Source organism: Rhincodon typus, chromosome 11, assembly GCF_021869965.1.
Source record: "Rhincodon typus isolate 14 chromosome 11, sRhiTyp1.1, whole genome shotgun sequence".
Classification (NCBI taxonomy): Eukaryota; Metazoa; Chordata; class Chondrichthyes; order Orectolobiformes; family Rhincodontidae; genus Rhincodon; species Rhincodon typus.
The window spans coordinates 5445389-5471530 of record NC_063342.1 but is presented as its reverse complement, the minus strand read 5'-3'; positions in this window follow the sequence as shown (position 1 = coordinate 5471530).

Below are 26142 nucleotides of genomic sequence, written 5' to 3'. Positions count from 1 at the left end.
AGGTTAGGGAGGCAGGGACAAGCTGGACTGGTTTTGGGTAGGGGAGGGGAGATTGTGAAGCTTGTGAAATAGCTGGACTGGTTTTGGGATGCGGAGCTGGACTGGTTTTGGGATTTCACAAGCTTCAAAATCTCCCCTCCCCCTACCGCATCCCAAAACCAGTCCAGCTCGTCCCTGCCTCCCTAACCTGTTCTTCCTCCCACCTAACCCCTCCTCCCACCTCAAGCCGCACCTCCATCTCCTACCGACTGACCTCATCCCGCCCCCTTGACCTGTCCGTCCTCCCTGGACTGACCTATCCCCTTCCTAACTCCCTACCTACACTCACCTTTACTGGCCCCATCCCCGCCTCTTCGACCTGTTTGTTTTCTCCCCACCTATCCTCTCCTCTATCCATCTTCTATCCGCCTCCCACTCTCTCCCTATTTATTTCAGAACCCACTTCCCCTCCCCCTTTTCTGAAGAAGGGTCTAGGCCCGAAACGTCAGCCCCTCTGCTCCTGTGATGCTGCTTGGCCTGCTGTGTTCATCCAGCCCTGCACCTTGTTGTCTGAGATGAAAGGTTAGCTGTTGAATAGATGCTTTGATGTAACCCTCTTGAGCCTACATGGTGCTATCTTCTGCCTGTCATGTTCTATATTGCTATGTGGTCAGTTTCTTTCTCAGCATCTGTTACCTGCCTTGCTACTACTTTAGTAGTTGCTTACTTGAGAAAGGATGTACTCTCCAAAGAGGGAGCGCAGTCAAGGTTCCCCACACTGATTCCTGGGATGGTAAGTTTATCGTAGAATCCCAACTGTGTGGAAGCAGGCCATTTGGCCCGTTGTGCCCAGACCGACCCTTTGAAGAGCATCCCACACAGACCCACCTCTATCCTTATAACCCTATATTTCCTACAGCTAACCCACCTAGACTGCATGTCCCTGGACTGTTGGAGGAAACCAGAGCGCCTGGAGGGAACCCACACAGACACGGGGAGAATGAGACATTCATGCAAGACTGGAATTGAACCCACGCCCCTGGCACTGTGAAACAGCATTATTAGCCTCTGAGCCACCATGCTGCCACAGTGTGATCATATGAGGAGAGACTGGGTCAACAGTATTAACTGGAATTTTGAAGAATAAGAGGGGATCTCACTGAGATGTATACAATTCTGACTGGACTGGACAGACTGGGTACTGGGATGTTACCTCCCTGGCCTGATGAAGGGACCACAGGATAAATCGTTGCCCAGTACAGACTGAGAGGAGAGGAAATTTCTTCCCTCAGTATGTGGTGAACCTGTGGAATTCTCTATCTCAGAATGTTGTGGAAGCCAAGTCACTGAGTACATTCATGAAGGGAAGGGATAGATTTCTAGACACTAAAGGCATCAAGAGGTATGGGGAGAACATGGGAGTATGGCAGTAACCTATAGGGTCAGCCCAAATCATGTTGAATGGTGGAGCTGAATGGGCTGAATGGCCCACTAATGCTTCGATATACTAGCTTTCTGTGTTTCTCCTTTTGAAGACGGATATTGGTCGAACATTGACAGCCCACATGTGATCGATGATTTCTATCCATGTGATACAATTTGATGAAATTACTTTGGGCTGGAATTTCCTGAAGCAGACAGTTTGGAAACACCTACCCTTTGTCTGACTTACCCAGTTGTGGTTTTGTGTGGTGAGCTGCTGACAGAACAACTGAGAACTGACACAGGGAAGAAAAACCTGGAGTCAGGGACCTGAGTCAAAAGGATAAAAGTCTGGGTGTATCCATAACCAATTCAATGTAGAAATCGTAAAAATTACGAGTGCAAGGTTCGAGAAGGAAGTGGAAATTTGAGTGGTTTTTTTTGACTGGTGCAGACTTGATGGGCTGAAGGGCCTTTTGCTGTGCTCTAGACCTCTATGACTGTACCTAACTCACTGCAGAGTCTCACTAAATACTCTCTGTCCTTTTGTTTTTCTGCTGAACCTTCGAGTTTGTAAATTTAGTATAAATTAATGAAGGGAATGGGGGCACCACTTGCTAGGCCAGTGTTTATTGCCCATCCCTAATTTCCCCAGGAAATTGCTGTAGATTTGGAGTCATCTATAGGCCAGACCAGATAAGGACAAAAACAGAAATTTCTGGAAAAGGTTTGTCAGCATCTGTGAGGAGAAATCAGAGTTAACGTTTCAGGTCCAGTGACCCTTCCTCTTCACACACGCTGTCAAACCTGCTGAGCTTTTCCAGCAATTTCTGTTTTTGTTTCTGATTTACAGCATCTGCAGTTCTTTTGGTTTTGATTTCGTATTTTACCAGATAAGGACAGCAGTTTTTGTCCCTAAAGGACATTAGTGAACCAGATGGGCTTTTACAACAATTGACAGTGTTATAAAGTCACTATTTGACAAGTTTTATATGAGAAAGCTAGCAATGTCACAATGGTTCAGTTGCCCTGTGCTATGAGATTCATAATCACATGATATACAGAAACCTAGCAACAGGAGCAGGAGTAGCCCATTCGGCCCTTTGAGCCTGCAGTTCCATTCAATATGATGATGGCTGAACGTTCAACCCCTTCTCCTGTTCCCGCTTTCTCCCCAAACCCTTGATCCCTTTAATTCTAAGAACTATATCTAACTCCTTCTTGAAAACATTCAATGCTTTGGCCTCAACTGTTTCTCCATGACAGAGAATTCCACAGACTCACTACTCTCTGGGTGAAGAAATTCCTCCTCATCTCAGTTCTCAATGACCTATCGCATACCTTTAGACTTTGACCCTTGGTTCTGGACTCCCTGGTTTTCAGGAACATCTTCCCTGCGTTTACTGTATCTAGATCAAAGTGGTAATAAAAGTGATCATTTTCCCACTTCGTTTGGCAAACCCTCACTGATTGCAGTGATTATGAATATTGTTGATGGATGCCAGCTTCCTCTTTGTGCATGGGGGCTCTGTGTGCCAACTGGTGGCACTATTCATGAACCAGACACCATCCTACGCCAATTGCAATTGACATGAGCAGGTATTCAGCTGTGTATGTTTATAAGAGACAGAAAAGTCATAGGTGTTTGTTTGTAGGCATCACATGTAGGAATTAACTAATGACCTCCCAGGATCTGGATTAATCATCATTGGCAATTAGAATATCAGCTGACTTGGTAAAAAGGCAAAACCCAGATGTTCCCAGAATCATTCCTTTAGTAATCTGTACTATTGACTTCTAGGACTTCTGAAATTGGGTCTTAACAAACGATTGTCTTGGAAAGAAAGGCACTGTGTCAAGAGGCTTATACATTACCATCATGCTTATACACGTTACAATACAAGGTATAATATGGATGTGCCGTGTACAAAGGATCTTGTGGAGAAGATGCTTCAGTTACTGCCCACCAGCAGCACTACAGTCAGTACCACAGTCAGTTGCACACCTCCTCCTTTCAGTTTGAGTCTGAGTCCAGGTAACTCTTTTCTTTCTTTTCTTTGTGTGTCTATCTGGGGACTTCCTGCCTGGGACCAAAGACATGTCTTTGATTGACACTTGGCTCATTCACCTGGCATTGGGAGCAGAGCTGCAGTTGGAGCTTTTCCCAAATGGAGGTGGGATTTCTGAAGGGAATATGCCGTGATGTAAGTTCATTGTGGAAAAGAGCTAAAATCCAGGTTCTTTCTGATGGGGAGCATTGCAGATCTGTATTTGGCACATGGTTGATATTCTATTTCTTGCTTTTATAAATGTAATTTTTTTGTATACCTGTATTGGTGTAAATGTGTGCAGTGTTGGTGTCCATAGTGCTGGTGTTCAGAAAGACTGGTTTGTACTCATGCAGGGAACTCAGGGTTAACATGCAGCTGAAACAAGCAGTTACGAAGGTAAATAACATGTTGCTCTTTATTGTTCCAGCTGCTGAAGACTTTTCAACATGGACAATGCTGTCTGTTTCTGCACCTAAGCAAGCCTATGTTTATATTGAAAGTAGTCCAGTGAAGATTGGTTCTTAGGATGAGAGGGTTGTGCCATAATAGAAAGATAGAGTAAGTGGGGCCCTTTCTGAGTTTATAAGAATGAGGGGTGACCTGGTTGAAATGCACAAGACTGTTGAGAGGTTTGATGGTATCATCACTGCGAGCTTGTTTCCAGAGTCCAGAACATGGGGGCCACAATCCCAGGATTGTGAGAACATCATTTAGAACTGAAGTGAGCAAAAATTTCCCCATTCAGATGGGTATAAATCTTTGTAGAGAATTTTGGTGCCTCAGGGAAAATTAGAAAGTAGAATTGATTTAGAAGACTGACCATGATCATACAGAATGGCAGGGCAGACCCAAAGGGTCATGTGATCTACTCTTGTTCTTATTTATGATTTCCTGAATATAAGCAGAAGACCAGAATTGTTTGTTATTGGGAAGTCTCTCCAGTCTTTGATATGGTTAATGGGTTCATATTTACGCTCTAGCTCTGCTTAGCAACAAGGACATGAGTGCTGGATGCAGAATTTCCTCTGTTTGCCTGATTTAGGAAGATGGGAGTGTGGACTTGCCCAACTGTCCTCTTCTTGTTTGCTGTTGATTGAGTGCTGACAAAATCCAGAAAGGAGATTGGTAACTGCCCAGAATTCCGGGAAGTCTGGTGGCATCAGCATCTTAATAGCGCTGTAACATAGAGACTGTGAGCAACTGCATTACATGTTTGGGATTTTCATGGAGAGCTTTGTAACCGAGGAGATGCCAAATGGTGACACTGAGGTGAAGGATGCAAATATTTTGCACAACTGCAGTCTGATGATTTGTCCCTGAGTAGGGGTGACATTAAAAATGCGGGTGATGCAGTGTGTAAACTGTTAAATATGTCACCACTTGCATGTCCTCAATTCCATGGACTTTGGGTGTGTCCCGTTTTGGGCAGAGAAAGGGTTTCGAGACAAATGCTTTGCTTCCTGTCTATGTTCCATTCCACCTAACATCGACATTTTGAGTTTTTTTTTGTATGCAATGAGTTGTTAATCGTCCTACACAGAGAAACCTCAAATATTTAATCAGAGGCAAGTGAACATTGCACCAAAGGTTAAATATTGTATATTCTCAGCCCACCGCAGATGATAAGGAATAGTTTACAGTTTACAGGAATGGTTCCAAGAATGAGAAACTTCAGTGATGAGGATAGATTGAAGAGGTTAAGGCTGTTAAAAGAAGCTACAAGGATATTTGATAGGGATTTTCAAAAACGCGAGTGAGCTGGACAGAATACATTGGGAGAGGCTGTTCCTGCTTGTAAAAGAAACAACAGCAAGAGGACATAGATTTGGAGCTACCTGCAAAAGAAGCAAGGGTGATGTGAGAAAAACCATAGTACATAGTTAGGGTATGGGATGCATGGCCTACTAATGTGGTGGAGGCAGGCTCGATTGGGGCATTCAAGAGGGGCATTGGAAGATTATCTGGATAGGAGTAATGTGCAAGTGTATGGGGACAAAGCAAGGGATGGACTTTTGATCATTTAATGAGCCACTGCAGACACAGTGGGCTGAATGGCCTCCATCTGCAGCACAACAATTTTGTGATTCTGTGCATGGCCCTTCTCTGTATCGCGTTAGCTGATCTAGTGAGTTCAGGCAGTTGACGTTGGTTATGAAGCTCCTGGGTCAGGGAGGAAGCATATTAACTAAGTTTTCTGCTCCTGATCATTAATAGTCAGAGGGGGAAAAGATGTGGAAATGTGGAGATTGGATGAGGATGTGACTTGATTTTGTTTATGCTTCCTGTGGTTGAATAGCTCATTGTCACTTACTCTCTAAACTAACAATGACAACTAACTCAGAGGGCAACTGGTAACCCTGTGGGATAAAAATCTCTATGTGATGAAGCATAAAGTTCTGCAAAATTCCTGCCTTCTAAACCCTTTTAGATCTGTGAATATATTTACAGACACGTACTGTTCTAAATGTGACCTTTCCAGTAATCTACCTGTTAAATTATCATCAAATCCTTTGAGATACATTTCAGTATCACAAAGGAATTGTTGAGAGCAGCTACATATCATTGACTGTAACTTTCATTCCACATACCTGCCTACCCCAGACAGCCTTTCACCCCCCACCACCTCCTTGGTTACCAAGAATGTATTCACTTTTGCTGTAAAAATCTTTTAAAGGCTTTGCCTCCACCATCTTTTGAGGACGAGAGTTCCAAAGGTCTCAAGGAAGTCTATGGAAAAACATCTCCTCATGTCAGTCTTAAGTGGGTGACCCCTTGTTTTGATACTGTGACCCCTGTCATAGAGTCATCTTGGGTTCATGTCAAGCTACATGTGACCCAACCGCACTGGCCTATATCTGTAAAATCTTCCTTACTGACCTATTTTGTCACCGTTACTGGGATAAATTGTTATGATCTCTCTACCTTAATTGGTTTGTACCGTTTTGGATTACTTATTATTTTGGTTAGACTCTCGGCATGCGACTCTTATACCCATCAAGTTATTCCAGCCATTTGGTTTGTCTCCAGCACCACCTTATTTTTAATTTGTTGTAATTATCTCTCTGCCTCATTTAATTGAATTATAGGTTATCCCTTAATTTGTTATTCAGCTGTTGACACTTTATTCACACTGTCTAACACTTTTGATCACCAGCAGGGACTTATTATTTGACATTCCACTCACACCATTTGTATGATCTTTTGATCTCTCTGCCCATTGATCTCTCTGCCCATAAATTCTGTGTCTGTGTGCTCTTCTCTCACTTCACCTGATGAAGGGGCAGTGCTTCAAAAGCTTGTGATTTAAAATAAACCTGTTGGACTGTAATCTGGTGTTGTATGACTTCTAACTTTGTCCACTCCAGTCTAACACCGGCACTCCACATCATAGAGTCATAAACTCATAGAACATGGAAACAGACCCTTTGGCCCAACTCGTCCATGCTGACCCATTTTCCTAAACTGAACCAGTCCCATTTGCCTGTGTTTGGCCCATATCCCTCTAAACCTTTCATATAAACATCGAAATTGGGGGAAAGAGTAGGCTATTTGGGCCTTCGAGCCTGCACCACCATTCAATATGATCATGGCTGATCGTGCAGTCTCAGTATCCCATTCCTGCTTTCTCTCCATACCCCTTGATCCCTTTAGCCACAATGGCTGTATCAAGCTCTGTCTTGAATTATCAAATGAACTGGCTCCAACAGCTTCCTGTGGGAGAGAATTCCACAGGTTTACAATTCTTTGAGTGAAGAAATTCTTCCCCATCTCAGTCCTGAATGGCTTACCCCTTATTCTTAGACTGTGACCCCCTAGTTCTGGACTTCCCCAACATCAGGAACATTCTTCCTGCATCTAGCCTGTCCAGTCCCATCAGGATTTTATGTGTTTCAATGAGATCTTCCCTGATTCTTCCAAATTCTATCAAGTACAAGTCTAATTGATCCAATTTTTCCTCATATGTCAGTCCTGCCATCCCAGGAATCAGTCTGGTGAACCTTCGCAGGACTCTCTCAGTAGCAAGAATGTCCTTCCTCAGACAAGAGGACCAAAACTGCGCACAGTACTCAAGGTGTGGCCTCACCAAGGCCCTATATAACTGCAGCAAGGTATCCTTACTCTGATACTCAAACTTTCTTGCTATAAAGACCAGCATGCCATTAACTTTCCTGACTACCTGCTGCACCTGTATGCCAGCCTTCAGCAACTGCCTTCCTAGCCACGTATGTGTTTAAATGTCATAATTATACTCCCTTTTATTACTTCCTCTGGCAGCTCGTTCGATATACATACCATCCTTTGTGTGAAAAAGTTATCCCTCAGGTCCTTTTTAAAACTTTCCCTGGTCAGAGAAGGCAGGAATTACTTTTTCGTGGCAAATTAATGCCCAAGTTTAACAATGGATCTCCATTAGTCGGATAATTGATAAGACCCGAATGCGTTCATTCAGGGAGACATGGTGGCACAGTGGTTAGCACTGCTGCCTCACAGCACCAGGGACCTGGGTTCAATTCCAGCCTCGGGCGACTGTCTGTGTGGAGTTTGCACATTCTCCCCGTGTCTGCGTGGGTTTGCTCCCACAGTCCAAAGATGTGCAGGTTAGGCGGATTGGCCATGCTAAATTGCCTGTAGTGTTCAGGGAGGTAGAGGGTGTATATTAGGTGGGTCATAGGGGGATGGATCTGGGTGGGATGCTCTGAGGTTCGGTGTGGACTTGTTGGGCCGAAGGGCCTGTTTCCACACTGTAGGGATTCTAAAGTGTTGATTGGCCTGTCTGAGTAACCCATACTGTTGACTTCCAGGACTTTGGACATTGTCCTATAGCAAACGTTTGTCTTGGCAAGAAAGCCAGTGCGTTCGTGATCTTGCAGACTACATTTACTACAGTGCAATGCTTGAAATGGATCTTCCGTGCGCGAAGGATCTCACAGTGAAGCTGTTTCAGTTACTGCCCACAGTCAGTACCACAGTCAGTCGCACACCTCCTCATGTCAGTTTGAGTCACAGCCCAGGTAACCCTTTTCTCTCTTTTACCTCTTGATTGTCCACATTGCACCCAACAGGTGAGCTTGAGGGGTCTTGACACGGTGGAGTAGAGAAAAGACGTTGACCACTCAAATCTCATTCATGGGTGGACAGAGCTGGAGATATCATTAACAAAATGTAGATCGCTTGTTGAGGAAATGAAACCTCACGGATGGAAGGAGCTGGGACTCACTTTCATTTCTGTAGCAGCAAAGACCTATGTGAGGGCCATCCCCTTTCTTCCATTTCGGTCAGCTGACTGCCGTTGTCTCAGTTTCTCTGCCATTTGCGAATCCTTCATTGACCAACAACAGTGCGCATCTCCTTCAGGAATCCTGAACAGACCCTGGACAGAGCAAGGTGGTCACCGGATGTTACAAGGAGCAAATAATTAACCGTCAATCAAATAATTGAATTGGCAGAGTGACAGCAGACTGAAATATTTGGGAAAATCTTAGAACAGAGCTTTTTGGAGGTTACAACAAAATGAATTAACTGGTTAGTGATTGTTGTATCAAGTTTAATGCCCTCTTGTCATGAAGGAAGACTGTATTTTGTACAATCAGATACTGTGCGATCATATTGCTATGCATTAGAATGAAACAGAATCCTTCCTTTACCTTACATTCGCTCTGGAGGCTGAATCTTACATGTAAAAGTTCAAGGGTGAGCCCATGACTGCTTGGCCAATAACAACTTTTTAATGTCCATTAGAGCTTTAATTGATTTGAATTGCCTTCCATCCCCATGGGGAGAGCAGTGCTCACCTCTGGGATCTGCTGGTTTATCAAATGTCTGCAGCTCCCTAGCGCCATTACGTGGGATGGCCACTGCTGGGACTGCATCCATTTCCATAAAGAAGATGAGCCATGGACCCATCAAAGAGAACTCTGTCCTTACTGTCCACTGGAGTTGTATCAGGTGATTGGAGGGTGGCAAACGTTATTCCCTTGTTCAAGAAAGGGAATAGGGATAATCCTGGGAATTACAGACCAGTCAGTCTTACGTCTGTGGTGGGCAAATTATTGGAGAGAATTCTGAGAGATAGTATTTATGATTGTTGGGAAAAGCACAGTTTGATTAGAAATGGTCAGCATGGCTTTGTGAGGGGCAGGTCATGCCTCACAGACCTTATTGAATTCTTTGAGGATGTGACAAAACATATCGATGAAGGTAGAGCAGTTGATGTGGTGTATAAGGATTTTAGCAAGACATTCGATAAGGTTCCCCATCGTAGGCTCATTCAGATAGTAAGGAGGCATGGGATTCAGGGAAGTTTGACTGTCTGGATACAGAATTGGCTGTCCAATAGAAGACAGTGTGATAGTAGATGGAAAGTATTCAGCCTGGAGCTCGGTGACCAGTGGTGTTCCACAGGGATCTGTTCTGGGATCACTGCTCTTTGTGAAATTTATAAATGACTTGGATGAGAAAGTGGAAGGGTGGGTTAGTAAGTTTGCCGATGACACGAAGGTTGGTGGAGTTGTGGATAGTGTGGAGGGCTGCTGTAGGTTGCAACAGGATATTGACAGGATGCAGAGCTGGGCAAAGAAGTGGTAGATGGAATTAAACCTGGAAAAATGTGAAGTGATTCATTTTGGAAAATTGAATTTGAATGCAGAATACAGGGTTAATGGCAGGATTCTTGACAATGTGGAGGAACAGAGGGATCTTGGGGTTCACGTCCATAGATTCCTCAAAGTTGCCACCCAAGTTGATAGGGTTGTTAGGAAAGTGTATGGTGTGTTGGCTTTCATTGGCAGGGGAATTGAGTTTAAGAGCCATGAGGTTATGCTGCAGCTCTATAAAACCCTGGTTAGACCACACTTGGAATATTGTGTTCAGTTCTGGTCGCCTCATTATAAGAAGGATGTGGAAGCTTTAGAGATGGTGCGGAGGAGATTTACCAGGATGCTGCCTGGACTGGAGGGCACTTCTTATGAGGAAAGGTTTTTCATTGGCGCGAAGAAGGATGAGAGGTGACTTGATAGAGGTGTACAAGATGATGAGAGGTAGAGATAGAGTGGATAGCCAGAGACTTTTTCCCAGGGTGGAAATGACTGTTACGAGGGGGCATAATTTTAAGGTGATTGGAGGAATGTATAGGGGAGATGTCAGAGGTAGGTTCTTTGCACAGAGAGTGGCGGGTGCGTGGAATGTGCTGCCAGCAGTGGTAGTGGAGTCACATACATTAGGGACATTTAAGTGACTCTTGGATAGGCACATGGATGAGAGTAAGATGTAGGGTATACAGGGTAGTTTGATCATAGAGTAGGATAATAGGTTGGCACAACATCATGGGCCGAAGGGCCTGTAGCGTGCTGTACTGTTCTGTGTTCTGTGTTCTATGGTTATCACCCATAAGAGGGCAAGCCTGTGACCTGGTGGATATCAGGTGGGCCAACTTTTATACACCCCATTTGATATTTCCTCCCATTGACTGAAATGAAGCAGAAGATGAGAATTGTGTAGAATGGACTTCTAATTCCAAACCTGCCATTTTACGGAATCAATCAAAGTTAAAATGGCCCCTTGTTCTGTCTCCGCACACAATATCCTCCCTTTTAATACTGGTGGTATTGTGTAAACTGTCAATCTCAGTTGTAGGAATGGTTTTGCTTGTTGCTGTTGGCAGGTTTATAATCATATTCTGTGGCTGAAAGGTTTAACACCGAGTCCTTTCATGTGTGAAAAACGTCACAACACTGCTGTCTGACTTTTTTGATTCACGCTGGGCACAAGGAATGAGTGACAGCTCAGACAACCCACTGAGGTGTCTCTGGAACAGTAACTGGCTGCATCTGAAACAGAACTGAGCTTATTTTAAGAAGAACCAAGCCATTTCTGTTACTGTGCTTTCTTTTAAATGTCTTAGGAAATATGTGGCACTCGCAAAGGGCCTGTTAGCCTGCATTCTTTGTTGCATTGTCTGGATTAAGAGTCCCTGGTACTGGAGTCTCAGACCAGTTAGTGACACGTTTCCTTCCCTGAGGGACATTGGTGAATCATTTGGGCTTCAACATAATTTGGCAGCTGTCAGAGCAATGGTTGGGTTTTGATTTGACCACGCAAGCAGTTTACCAGATTAAATTACGTTCACTTTCACAGCTTGCCGTAGTGGTATTTGAACTCATAACCTGTGGATGATTAGACAGGTTCCATAGGCTCAAGGCCATCCAATCCTTTGAAATTGGTAAAGTTTCATTTTTGTGACCTGTAATTACGTGTGAAATTATTGTGAACAGTTAATGAAGGTCGGTTACATGTGGAACTCAATACTACCAGCCGTGGTTGAAGTGAATGACGTGAGAGTTGTCAAGAAGAAGCTAAGTAAGAGAGAAAAGGTGAGAAGTAATGCTCCTGGGGAAAAAATAAATTCAAGTGGGAAGTATTTTGTGTGAAGCTTAAACAATATCAAAGATTGGTTGGGCCCAATGATCTGTTAGTGCTCACAGTTTAGGGGAATTGGATGAAATCTGATAGATGACAAAATATGCAGGCAAGCCAGAAGTGATAGTGTTCAGCAATTTTGTCCATCACAAGACAGATTGCAAGTGGTTACATTTAAATACCACCTTTCCCAGTTCAGAACATTCCAAAGTGCCGAAAGGACAAACAGCCATTCCCTCCATAACTGACACACAGTAGCAGCAGTGTGAACTATCTACAAGACGCAGTGCAGAAATTCATAAATCCTTCCAGGACAGCATCTTTCAAACGCATGACCACTTCCAGCTAGAAGGACAAGGGCATCAGATAAATGGGGACAGCAGCTCCTGCAAGATCCTTTCCAAGCCACTCACCTTCCTGACTTCAAAATATATCTCCGTTCCTTTTGTGTTGTTTGGCCAAAATCCTGGAATTCCCTCCCTAAGAGCATTGTGGATCAGCCTACAGCACATGGACTGCAGCGGTTCAGCTCACCACCACCTTTTCAAGGGGCAACTAGGGACGGGCAATAAATGCTGGGCCCAGGCAGTGAAACAAAGTGACTTTTTAAGTGTCGTCAGTATTGTGATGTAGGTAATCTGACTGCTAACCTATACACAGAAATCGCACAAACACAGCAATGTGAAGATGACCAGATAATCTGTCCTTTTGATGTTGATGGGGACAATGCATTTAGTCTTCCTCAAATTAGAGTCATGGGACTGATCAGTCTCGAAGGGAGTCACAGAGGATGCTGTAGTCTTGAGACTGTTTGAATAATGAGGCATCTTCTGCCAACCATGGGATCCATTCCATGTACCTGAGGAAAGAGTTTAGGAAATTTCATTTAAACAGAAACTTTCTGAATTCTTGGCTGTAAAGAACACTTAAGGCTGAGTAAATTGCATCTTTTTAAATAGAAGAGTGAATAACCCTTTGAAGTAAAAGAGAACTCAGGACTGTAGAGAAGGATGGGGGGTGGCTGATGGAGAGGGATGGGGAAAGGGGATGTAGTGGAGAGCCAGACAGAAAGAGAGAGACAAAGTAGGAAGAGATTAGGACAGTTGAATCAGTTTCGGTTTTCCTTAGCAGAGATACGATGAACTGAATAATGTCCATCTGTTTCCATTCTTGACATTCATCAGCTGTACACTGATTGAGACTTTCCCACCTCTGCATGTATGCAGTCTGAGTCGGATATGGATCTGTAATCTTCATTGGAAGTTTTGTACTACTTTCACACACGTTTTTGTTTATAGTCTTTAAAGACTTGGAGAATCAGAAGCTCCCTTGAAATTTAGAGATAACAGGGTGTAGAGCTGGATGAACACAGCAGGCCAGGCAGCATCAGAGGAGCAGGAAAGCTGACATTTTGGGTCTGGACCCCTCTTCAGAAAATTTTCCTGCTCCTCTGATGCTGCCTGGCCTGCTGTGTTCATCCAGCTCTGCACCTTGTTATCTCAGACTCCAGCATCAGCAGTTCCTACTATCTCCCTTGAAATTTGCCTTGTTGACTAATTAGCCCAATATTTGTAATCAATTCCAGGGACCAGACAGGTCCAAAGCTTCTTATGGAAATTTAGAATCCCAAAGGGTTTCTCTCTCATTAGAGCTATGACTGGGACCAGGTTCAGCCTGAGGGTCACCAACGCCTCAGGTGAGGGGAGAAAGTGAGAAGGTGGGACCTTCATGGTAACCTCAGGCAGTGCGAGAATTGAACCTGTACTGTTGTCATCACTTTGCGAGGTAAACTAACCACTCTGCAAACTGAACTAACTGTGTCTGGTAGAGGCAAGATCAATTGAGGCATTCGCAAAGGTATTGGATGATTATTTAGCTAGGAATGGTGTTTAAGGGTGTAGTGAAAAGGCTGGAGATTGGTACCAGATAACAGAACTGGTGCAAGAACAGTGGGCAGAAAGGCCTCCTTCTGTGCTGTAACCATTCTGTGATTCTGTGAAGAGTTGATCTCGATGGTTTCAATAGCCTTAGCTGAAGAAGTAGCAAAAAAGAACTCACCCCAGATTTCAAATTGCCATTGAGCAGTAGAGTGTTTGGGAATTGAATAAAGATCTGATTCAGGTGATGCTCACCTCATGGTTGAATAGCCAGACAATGTCCACAGTCTCACCTGATCCATCTGCTACTGCCAGTGTGTGTGAAGCAATCATATAGTTCTGAGGGTGCAGCTCACTGAGTCTGCACATACCAATCAGAGGCTAACAGGCTGTACATTAGCCACATTCCAACGGGGAACCAGAGAGAGTCAAAATATTGACACAGCTTCTGCCCATCTGATTTTAAAGACTTGAGGGTTAAGTCTTTTCAGGCAAGTTAAGCTTTTGAATCCATCTTCATAACCTTGAATCTAAAGTCCAGAGGCTGCTGGCCTTGCCTCTCTGTACCATCTCTGGTCCATCAGATTTGCACTGAAACTGGGAAATTGCAACTTTGGGTCCTGGTGTAAATCACAGCAATACAGATCAGCCACCTGTTTTCCATTTTCCTTATGATTTAGTTGCGGTGAGAGCAATGGAAACGATGATCAGGACAGATGTTTAGCAGGTTGCTGAATTACTATCGCCCCTTTCACACCATTACCCAAAATCAAGATTACTCCCACTTTTCCAAATGCGCAGTGATGTACATACACTGGGAGAGAATAAGCTCTGTGCAGTAATATTTAATCCTTCAAGCTCAATCCCAATGGCATTGTTAAGAGCACCTTCAAATCGATTGTTTCCATTCAGTGCTTATATGCCAACTCTTTCTTTTACCTTTGCACACTCGTGCACACATGGATCATTGCGTGAATATATGTAATGCTTCTTGTACCAGCGTGCAATATCCAATACATTAGCACCCCGTCTCCCAACCTCAACCATTCAGTCCTCGGCCACTTTGTTCAGTCAGCCACGTTGATTCCCTCACCAATCTTGTGCTCATTCACTCATTCGCAAACAATGTAGCATCCACAAAGGACCATGTTTTAGTAATCTGTGTTGTTGACTTCCAGGGTTTGGGGAGTTACTCCGTAGCAGACGGTTATCCTGGAAAGAAAGGCATTGTGTCCACACTCTTTTACAGTACCATTCCTACAATACAGAACTTGAGATGGATCTTCCATGCGTACAGGATCTCACGGTGAAGATGCTTCAGTTACTGCCCACAACCAGCACCACAGTTAGTACCGCAGTCAGTCGCACATCTCCTCATTTCAGTTTGAGTAAGAGCCCAGGTAACCTTTTCACTCTCTTTTTCTTGTGTGTCTGTAGCAAGCAATTGCCTTCTCAATCCATTATTTTGGAGCAGAGGTGAAGACTGTATCCCAGTTTATGGAGATTGGGATTATTAATTGAGGCGAGATGGGACCTCTCAACAAGACTATCTCCTACTGTGGGAAAGTGCTGAGAATTGGGTTCCCTAGTGAAACAGTGAAATTCTGCAGTTGGCATGTGGCTGATCTTCATGCTATTACTCGGCTGTCTTAGTTCTCCAGGATTTTTGACACAATCATTGATCTTCAGTGCAGTGCTATGGAATACTGCTTGTAAGCAAAATGGACCTGAAACTTGTGAATTGTTGACATACTGTGCCAAAGGTGAGGTTGGCAGGGCATGATTGGTTGGCAGGGTTGGCCAAAGTTGTGGATTTTTCAAAGTTTAGAAGATGGTGGTTAAGGAATTTAGGTGGGTATTTTCAAAGAAGTAGGACAAAATTGTTGAAGGCACAATCACCAACAATGGATGAGGCAAGAAATTTCAGAAGTACAGCTCCTACTGAATCTTTGGAGAGCATTTGATCTGACTAGATAGCCATGTGGCTTTATAAAAATGCTAGGAATTTGGTGACAGACTCTAGAAAGGTATAGACCCTTTGCTAAATGTCAATACACTATAGTCAATACTCAAATTAACTTATGAATGGTTAATCGTTTCTATACCTGAATTTTTTTTGGAGTGATAGGGTAGTTTGTTATGTACTAGTGGTCTGCAAATGGTCATTTTTACTTTCTTGAAGTGACATAAATTCTTAAGCAGGACTCTATTCTCTGCAAACAAAATGATTGAACCTTTTCTGAATTACCCAGAAATTCAAGGAGCTTGTAATTCCTATTGCTTTCTCCATCATAACACATTGACCAATCAGAGTTGACTTGGCAACCAGTCACCACCATTTTCTACTGTGGTACTAAGGGATGTCTGATTTATGAACATCAGACTTAACCAGTGCTCATACTTACAGACGTGACCCCCTACAACTTTAAAGAGCTGATGAATGCTGTTTCCTGCATTTGTGATCAGCTGCTTTACATTGTCCTATATTGTGTTCCGAGTTGAGTACTAATCACCTTGTGAATGGACTCCAGACCAGAACCCATTCACAGCCCGGGGACTGCCTGTACAAATTGTGGTGGTTATTTGAAATTTGGCATTCTTGTGTTTGTCCTGATGAACGCAAGATGAAAAGATTTGGCAACATATCTCTCTTTTCAGCAAGTTCTGTGATACAAAGTGACCAGTTGGATACCGTTTGTATTCCTGCTACAATACTTGGCCAGAATTGGCAGTGACGAGATAAGCTCTGTGCTGCAGTTGAGAAAGTCATGCTTATTTTCTGGTTGTACTCACCGACTGATCACGTCAGATGTTGCATACAGATATTTTCAAGGTTAGATTTTGTCGATGAGTCAGTGACAACTCAGGAGTATTTACAAATTTTCTCTCACCTCTTCTTTTGTAGCCAGTATTTATGTTTGGGGTATCAATGCAAACATGACAGATGCACAGAGAATTGAAATATTCAGCTGAATTTTCAGGACCTCATGTTGGGTACTTGATGACGAGTGAGTGCCTTTTCAAGACAGCTCCCAGACTTCCCACTGCTGGAAATCTTTCCCACAGGCAGACAGGGAAATGGATCTGCTGACCACTATGTGGGTTTAGGCAGGCAACTGATATATTTAAGGCCTCAATTAAGTGTTGGCAACATGGCTGCTATTTCACTGTGGCCCCACATGATTCACCCAGAGGGATTTCCCCTGCTTCTCCAGAGAACCGACAGGATTTGCTCCTCAGGCTTTTGAGTTCCGATCCAGATCTCTGGGGGAGCCTCCAGGTTTTTGCCCTGCCTTGAGGGCAGTGCTTGAAAGCTGCCAGAACCAGCGACACCCTGAACCTGCCCACTGTCCTGTGTGGGGCACCAAACCCCGGAGGAAGCCATTCAGAAACTGACTCTGGCAAGTTTGCACTAACCATCCCGCTGGGGTCAGTTATAGGCTTGAGACCCTTATTCAGTCCCAGCGATTGTGACCTCACGCCCGTGGGAAAATCCAGTCCGCTGTTTCAACTAAACTAAGTGAAGCAAAGATTTTGCAGCTCTTATTAAAGAGGTGGATTTCTGTTATCATTCAAGGAATACTTTGGATAATTCCTTTATTTTAGAAAGCAGTATGTGTTGGTGGTTACTCACATTCTCGGTGATGGATGTGCTTTCTGTTTACTGTCTGTTGGTCTGGTGGAACTCTGATGGTGTCTCCTTGTTGTCTAATAGTCTGATGCTTCTCCATGTCAACATCTTTAAATCCGATTCATGTTTATGTGGAAAAGTGATGAGGATTGTGCTTCATTGCGAGAAATGTACTGGGTGATATAAACCTATAAAAACCTGGGCAGTATATTGATGAATGAATTTGATAGGATTAGCAAAGAGATTTTCTACTTCTGGGAGAGAGAGCGAAAGTGGGGTCCAGGAGTATAAGCTCGCCACCAATAAATCCAAAAGGGAATTCAGGAGAAATATTTTTCCTCAGGTGCTATTAAAATATGGAAACATCTACCACTATAATGAAAATTATCAATACTTTTAAGTGAACTTAGATGATCACTAGGGAAAAAAGATAATAGGATACACACTTGATCGTGCAGAATATTGCTGAAAGAAAAAGGACACACTGTGGAAGATTTTCATCTATCAGGACAGACATAAGAATGACAAATCTCAAAGGGACAAATAATTCGCATTCTAGACCCATGCAGTAAATTAATCATTTCACTAAATTGTGGAAGGTGATTTGTGTGGAGTGTAAAGATCAGGAGAAACAGATTTGACAGTATATGGCATGTTTCTGTGTTGTCAGTTCTGTTTGTGAGTTTTCAAATTATGGTAGTGTTGGATTCTTGTGTGAAAAATATCAACCAAAATATATAGATTGGGCTAACATGGTATAGAGCTGGATGAACACAGCAGGCCAAGCAGCATCATAGGAGCAGGAAGGCTGACGTTTCGGGCCTAGACCCTTCATCAGAAAATCCTGCTCCTTGTTATCTCAAGAAACCTTGTTATCTCAGATTTTCCAGCATTTGCAGTTCCTACTATCTCTGATATAGATTGGGCTGCTCTGTTTTCCATAAATGCTACAATTATAGAGTGGAACCTAAGCCTTGGTCACAGTGATGACTGACTGACTTGGGATTCAGTCCTGAGATACAGCAGTGGCCATTAGAGTCTTGTCAGTTCGTGCTAGGTCCTGAGATTTTCCTGATAAACTAGATCCTATATCCGGAATTTTGTAACTTCTCATTATTGGTTTTATTGCTTATTCACTTTCACGCATTCACTTTAGTTCCTACATTCAGATTTTTCATTATTTCCAAACTTAGTACCTGCCCCAGCAGCATTCTTAAAGACATATTGGTGAAGTGGACTCAAGAGTTGAGTCTGTTGTGATGAACATATTATCAGGTTGATGAATAGGGAGAATTATCAGGTCTTGAAGTCACGGAACATTATTCCTATCTTGTAAGGTTTATTCAGCCTACATGCAATTTTTCCCTGGCAGCATCAGTGAAGAAAAAATCAGAGTGAACGTTTCAGGTCCAGTTGTTCTCAAACAGTTCTGAGGAAGCAGGAGCCCTTCCTTGAGGAAGGATCACCGAACCCAAAACGTTAACTCTGATTTTTTTCTTCACAGGGGCTGCCAGGCCTGCTGAGCTTTTCCAGCAACTTCTGTTTTTGTTCCTGGTTTACAGCATCCACAGTTCTTTCAGTTTTTATGCAATTTTTCCCTGCCTCTTCTCAGCTCTTTCAGTGTCATCCCTCGGGATATATTCAATGTGATATCACCTGAACTGATGTTAAGAGGCATTGACCATGCCAGCTACTCCCCCTCCTTATATTAACTCCGTGCTATTGCCCAGTCCTTTCAAACTTAGATGGGTGTGTTATTGCGCAGTCGGTGGCACCCCTGCTTGTGAGCCTGAATTTTTGGGTTTGAGTCCCACTCTAGACCTTGTGGCAGAACAGTTAGCAACCAGAGGGGCTAAATAATAAGAGGCAACATGGTGAAAAAACTTGGATGCAGTGAATTGTCAGGATCTGAAAGGCAATGAAAGCGCTTCATTGGTTATAGTGCGCTTTAGATCATTTGTAACTTTCAAGAAGAAATTGGATAAATAGTTGAAGGGAATGCTTTTGCAAAGCACTGTGGGGAAAGAGCTGGAATAGAGTTGGACAGTCTAACCCAAGAGCTGGCAGCGCCATCTTTGTTCAGTTGGTCTCCTGTGTTATGAGATTCCATAATCACATGGTAGAGAGAAACACAGAAACAGAGTAAATAGGACCAGGATTGGGCCATTCAGCCCTTCAAGCCTGCTCCATCATTTGATATGATTATGGCTGATCCTCCAATTCAGTACTCTGTTCCTGCATTCTCCCCATACTATTAGCCCCAACAACTCGATCTAAACTCTTTCTTGGAACATTCAGTATTTTGGCCTTGACAGCTTTCTGTGGCTGAGAATTCCACAGATTCACCATTCTCTAGGTGAAGACAGTTCTCCTTATTTCAGTCCTAAATGGCCCAACCTGTAGTCTTAGACAGTGACTCCAGGTTCTGGAATCCCAGGTCATCTGGAACATCCTTCCTGCGGTTATCCTGTCTATTCCTGTTAGAGTTTTACACATTTCTATGAGATCTCCCCCTCATTCTTCTAACCTGCAGTGAATATAGTCCTAACTGAACCAGTTTCTTTTTCGACATCGCTCCTACCATCCCTGGAATCAACCTAGTGACCTTTGTATCCATGGCAACGGTTTGGTGCAGGCATTCTGGACTTACCTTGAAGCTTATCTCTTTGGTCTCATCATCTCACCGTCCTACTCTCAGAGGTCACATGTTGTGATAATGATCTTCTGATTTGATAGATATACTTGCCGCATTTGCAAAAGATGGCTAATAAAATGATCGTTAGATCGAGGTGACTGTGCTGAATATAGGGAAGGATTAGAACAGAAGGATTCCTGCTTCTGATTAGCATCAGTGATCACTGTTGGGAAATGCCACATATTCTTCAATTATTTTATAGAATGTGAGGGTCACAAGCTGAGCCAGCAGTTATTGCCCATCCCACATTACCTTTGAATCCTGGTAGCCATACAGTGTGGTTACACCACAATGCTGTTTGGGAGGGAGACCCCCTCTCTCTCCCAAATTCTTGTTTTCTGTCGATGTTGGAAGAAGGTAAGGTCAGTTACAGCCACAACACTGCTTGGTGTGTTGGGCTTCCATCTTGGGCAGATGTTGTAGTGCTGTATCCAGGGTAGTGTACACTTTTGAACCACCAACACAGGAAGGGAGGAATGTCTACCTTAAACACCTAGGTCGCATTCTCTCCCAATCTTTATTCTTTCTCTAGAATTGCACTAAGCTCTGGCAATCTCTATTTCACTCTGTAACTATTTCACACCACCACCACCCTCTCACCCCCCAACATCTCCGTTCACCCTCTCCGCCCCTTCACAAACCTTCCGGAGGTACAAATGGTTACATTTTCCGACACGCAGTTCCCAAATGTGGCCGATCTGTATGGAATCTACACCAATGAAGAGCAGCCTGTGTTCATTCAAAGTCAAATCCTTTGAGATCCATGCCAGTTCCTGATTCCCCTGACTAACAGCAGCTTCACACTGTTTCCAGTGATTTGTCAGTGCTCATATGACAGTCATGTCCTTTTACCTCTTGTGTTGATGTGTATACCGATCACAGTGTATAAACATTAAATGTCTCATATTGCATAGTAAATTATCCAACTCAGGAGCACATCAACATCATTTGCAGCAACTGTAGCACCAACATTTTCAACATCTCATTTACTCAATCCCACTCTGATCAACTGACCACATCTTGTGCACACCATCTCAGATACCAGCCTATGTATGATGTGTACTGATATTGTGAAACGTCACAGAATGAATTCCTGTAAAATCTTAATTGTCAGGAGTCTCAAAACTGTCTTCAGCCATCACACCCTTTTCACTGCAAAGCTGATTCTCAAAGCTACATACTCCCTTGACATAGTTTCTTTTTTCAAAAGTGTGACACATAGAAATTTTCCAAAGTCCTTTATGAAGCTAAGTAAACAGTAACAAGGCATAGTAACCTTCACTCAACAATTAATAGAGAACACAGACACTGTCTTAGTAATCTGTAATGTTGACTTCTAGGAATGGTGCAATTGTTTCGTTATGGACGTTTGCCTCGGAGAGAGCGTTCTTGTGCCTACAGTCTTTTAAGATACCATTCGTTCACTAAAACATTTGAGATGGACCTCCCGTGTGTGAAGGATCTTGCGGAGAAGATGCTTCAGTTACGATCCACAACAGGCACCACAGTCAGTACCACAGTCAGTCGCACACCTCCTCATGTCAGTTTGAGTCAGAGCCCAGGTAACCCTTTTCTCTCTTTTCCTTGTTGAGTGTCCATGTTGTCCCAAGCAGGTGATCTGGGGGAACACCTGCATGGAAAAAAAAATGACTCGAAGCTCATTCTCAGCCCAGCAGGAGAAGAACTGAAGATGATAATTTATGAAATGGAGAACCCCATTATTAAAGGAATACAGTGGGATGGAATCTCGCCACAGGAAGGAGCTTGGCGCTTCCAGGAACCATGAAATCCACATGGTTGATACTGTTTTTCGCTTGCTGTAGCCGAGCTGCTACTCTTCCAGTTTCTCAATTATTTCTCTTATTTCCACTGAATGTGAGCACCAATGATAGCGCAGGGATCCTTGGTGATCCCTGTGTTGGAGCTTGGATAGGGCTAGATGACCATGTGGTTTTGCAATAAATGTTAAATTAGGCAGCGGGTAAAGGAGTGAAAGGCCAAGGATAGGTGGTAGACCATTAGGGACTGAAAAATTTCTTCATCTAAAGAGTATTGAATTCTCTGTCACTGTAAATGGTTGAGGCCAAACCACTGAAGAAGGAGTTAGGTATAGTTCTTGGGGCTAAAGGGTTCAAAGGGTATTGGGAGAAAGCAGAAACAAGGGACTGATTTCGATGATCAACCATGATCGCGTTGAATGATGGAGCAGGCTGGAAGGGCCGAATGGTCTACTTGTGCGCCTATCTTCTACATTTCAATTAAACGGTCAAGTGGGGGAATCTATTTTAGAAATGTCCTGGAGAATAGTCAATATCTGATGCTCCCAAAATGATTTAGCGATAGTCAATGTTGCATGTGGTAAATGCCATAAAACTGGAGTTTGATTAGGAAGAGGACTGAGTCTGCCTTGAAAAGGTAGGAATTACTGACTTCTATCCCTGTCAGGTAGAACTTGTTTAGAACATTATCTCCTTTTTCTTAATTCACTTGATGGATTATCACTTCTTAATTTTTCAGTAGTTTGTGGATATTACTGACAGGAATTATATTTGTTATACTTGCCTGCCTGAATTTATAAAGATGGTGGTAACAGCCAGTAGTGTGAGATGTTCTTAGAGAGTAGTTAAAGTCAGCCATGTTGCTGTGGCTCTGGAGGTCACACAAAGACCAGGTCAGGCAAAAGTAGCAGGTTTCCTCCATTATCGGCAAAGGGAAAGAAGTCCCCATCCACCCAGTCTGCCAGCCCATTCACAGTTCCTCACACTGTTACCTTGTCATTATTGTCTGCCCATTGTCTGTTGACTCCTCATCAGTGTCTTGCTGTTTCTTGTTTGCCACCTGCTCTTAATCCATCACTACCTCTCCCAATCATTCGCAGCCTGCTCCCCTCTCAATCCTTCTGGAAGGGGTGCAAAGGAGGTTCACTAGGTTGATTCCGGAGTTGAGGGGGTTGGCTTATGAGGAGAGACTGAGTAGATTGGGATTATATTCATTGGAATTCAAGAAGATTGAGAGGGGATCTTATAGAAACATATAAAATTATGAAGGGAATAGATAAGATAGAAGTAGAGAGGATGTTTCCACTGGCAGGTGAAGCTAGGACAAGAGGGCATTGCCTCAAGATTAGAGGGAGCAGATTTAGGACTGAACTGAGAAGGAATTTCTTCACCCAGAGGGTTGTTAATCTATGGAATTCCTTGCCCAGTGAAGTAGTTGACGCTACTTCAGTAAATGCTTTTAAAAAAAAGTAGATTTATTTTGAACAATAAAGGAATTAAGGGATACAGTGAGAACGCGGGTAAGTGGATCTGAGTCCACGAAAGGATCAGCCATGATCTTATTGAATGGCGGAGCAGGCTCGAAGGGCCAGACAGCCTACTCCTGCTCCTAGTTCTTATGTTCTTATGTAATCCCACTCAACAACACACCCAATACCTCACAGACCCCCTGTCTCAATCCCACCATGGCAGATGGATACAATTCTGGAATTAAGAGTCTAAAGATGACCATTAAACCATTGTTGATTGTCGGAAAAACCCATCTGGTTCACTGAGTTATCTTATTATTATTGTCACGATCCTGCAGTTTCGTCCTTACTCTGTCTGGCCTACATGTGACTGCAGACCCACAGTGATGTGGTTGACTCTTAACTGCCCTCTGGGCAATTAGGGATGGGCAATAAATGCTGGCCTAGCCAGCGATGCTCACATCCCATGAGTGAATAAATAAATAAATCCCACTCAACACCTCTTCTGTCAGCTCCTCACCATCCCCTCTCGCTCAATCCCTCTCAGCCTTCTCTCATCTCTTAATCCCACTCTATCAATTCCTTCCGGTTTCCCTCTCTCAATCCCTCTTGGTTTCTTCTCCCTTAACTACTTGAAGCTGCCTATCTCTGAGCACCTTGCAGTTTCCATTTTCTCAATCCCTAGCAATCACCTCTGTTTCAATTGCTCACTGCCTCTGTCTCTCAATCTCTCACAGCTTCCTATCTCTCTCAGCCTCCTGTATCTCTCAATCTCTCTCAGCCTCCTATATCTCTGAGTCCCTCACAGCCTCCTCTATCTCTCAATCTTTCTCAGCCTCCTATCTCCTTCAGTCTCTCTCAACCTCCTATTTCTCTCAACCTCTCACACACTTCTCTTTTTCAAACCTTCACTGCCTCACTCTCTGCAGGAGTGGTTTGGAGTGGGGCAGCAAAATGAGAGGCAATGAAGGGAGTGAAGGAGTCATCAGTGAGTGGGATACTGTGGGTGATTGGGGGGTGGGGGCATCCATATGTGAAAGAAGATGTGTTCTGGCCAGAAGGATTCTGGGAAGGAAGACAGAGCCCATTTGTAATGCAGGTACTTCCAAGAATATCACTGGCTTAAAGATGCCATTGACTGCATGTGCACATGCATGGGATGTGTTTTGACCAGTGTTGCAGTGTCACTAAACGTAGTTTTAATCTTTACAGGGCATTTATTAATGAGATTTACTAGAATGATATTGAGAACAAGGGATTTTAGATACAAAGAAAAATTAGAGAATTTGGGCTTAGTCTCCTTGGAGCAGAGAAGGTTAAGAGGTGACCTTATTGAGGTGCTCAGAATTATGAACAATTTGAACAGGGTAAAGAAGGATATTCTGTTCCCATTAGTTGGGGTCACAATTTCAAGATTGTCAATGAGAGAGCAAGGACTGAGATGAGGAGAAACTTCTTTACTCAGAGAGTTGTTAGGATTTGGAATGCGCTGCCTGGGAGGGTGGTGGAGACCAACTCCATAGGAGGTTTCAAAAGAAAACTGGAGATATATTTGAATGTGATGAACTTAGAGAGCTATAGCTGAAGAATGAGACTAGCTCAGCAGCTCTTTCATGAATCAGTACTGAGAAATGGGTCAAATGGCCTCCTTCTATACTGTAAAATTCTATGATTCTGTTAGATGTTTTACTGACACGATCCTGCAGTTTCATGCGGGGAGGCAATGGTCTAGTGGTATTATTGCTGGACTGTTAACCCAGAGACCCGGATAACATTCTGAGGACCCGGGTTTGAATCCCACCATGGCAGATGGTGGAATTTAAATTTAATAAGCATCTGGAATTCAGAATCTAATGGTGACTGTGAGTCCATTGTCGATTGTTGGGAAAAACGCACCTGGTTCACTAATGCCCTTTAGGGAAGGAAACTGCCATCCTTACCTGGTCTGGCCTACATGTGACTCCAGACCCACAGCAATGTGGTTGACTCTCAACTGCCCTCTGGGCAATTAGGGATGGGCAATAAATGCTGCCTAGCCAGTGATGCTCTTATCCCATTAATGAATAAAGGGATCATGACTGATCCTAGCTTTTTAATACAGTTTGATGTAATTTTTAATCAGTAAGGGAATTAAGAATTATGGGGTAAAGGCAGGAAAGTAGAGTTGGAGGTTGTCAAATCAGCAGTGATTTTATTGAATGGCAGGGCAGACTCAATAGGGTGAATAGCCTCCTTCTGCTCCTACAACTTTTTTTTCTTTTTGTCTAATCCATTGTATTTAATGGCCCTCAGCTGCAGTTGTGGAATTTGAACTGAAAGTAGTCCAGGCCTATGAATTACGACTGTGGTCGTTGGTTTTACCACTGTGATTGTTCCCATTAGATGGGAATAACACACTGATCCAGTTTTGTGGATGGCTTTGCGTTATATGGTTCAAGAAAAAATTGATTTCCCAATCTCATTTTCACTCCACTGTTGTGATCTAGTCCATTCCAAAGGAAATGGCAGTGCAGTGTAGATTAATTGTGACCGAACCAAATAGAAACTCCACAGAATGATACATATCGATAGTAGACCGGGTGTGATCGGGGAAGGAGTTCTTCCCTGTTCCATTGTTGAAACAACAAAAGTTAACAGTGAAATGCACCACAAGTCATTTAACTGTGAATAGGGATAGTCTGCCTTTACAACCTTTGCTTGCTTGCCTTTGTGCTTTTGGAACAGACTATACCACTGTTAGATTTAATTCTTGATTCCTGTGTGTGACTAGGCTGCCGTACTGTTGCATAGTTTCGGAACCAGGCATGAGTAGCATGCTGCCTGTC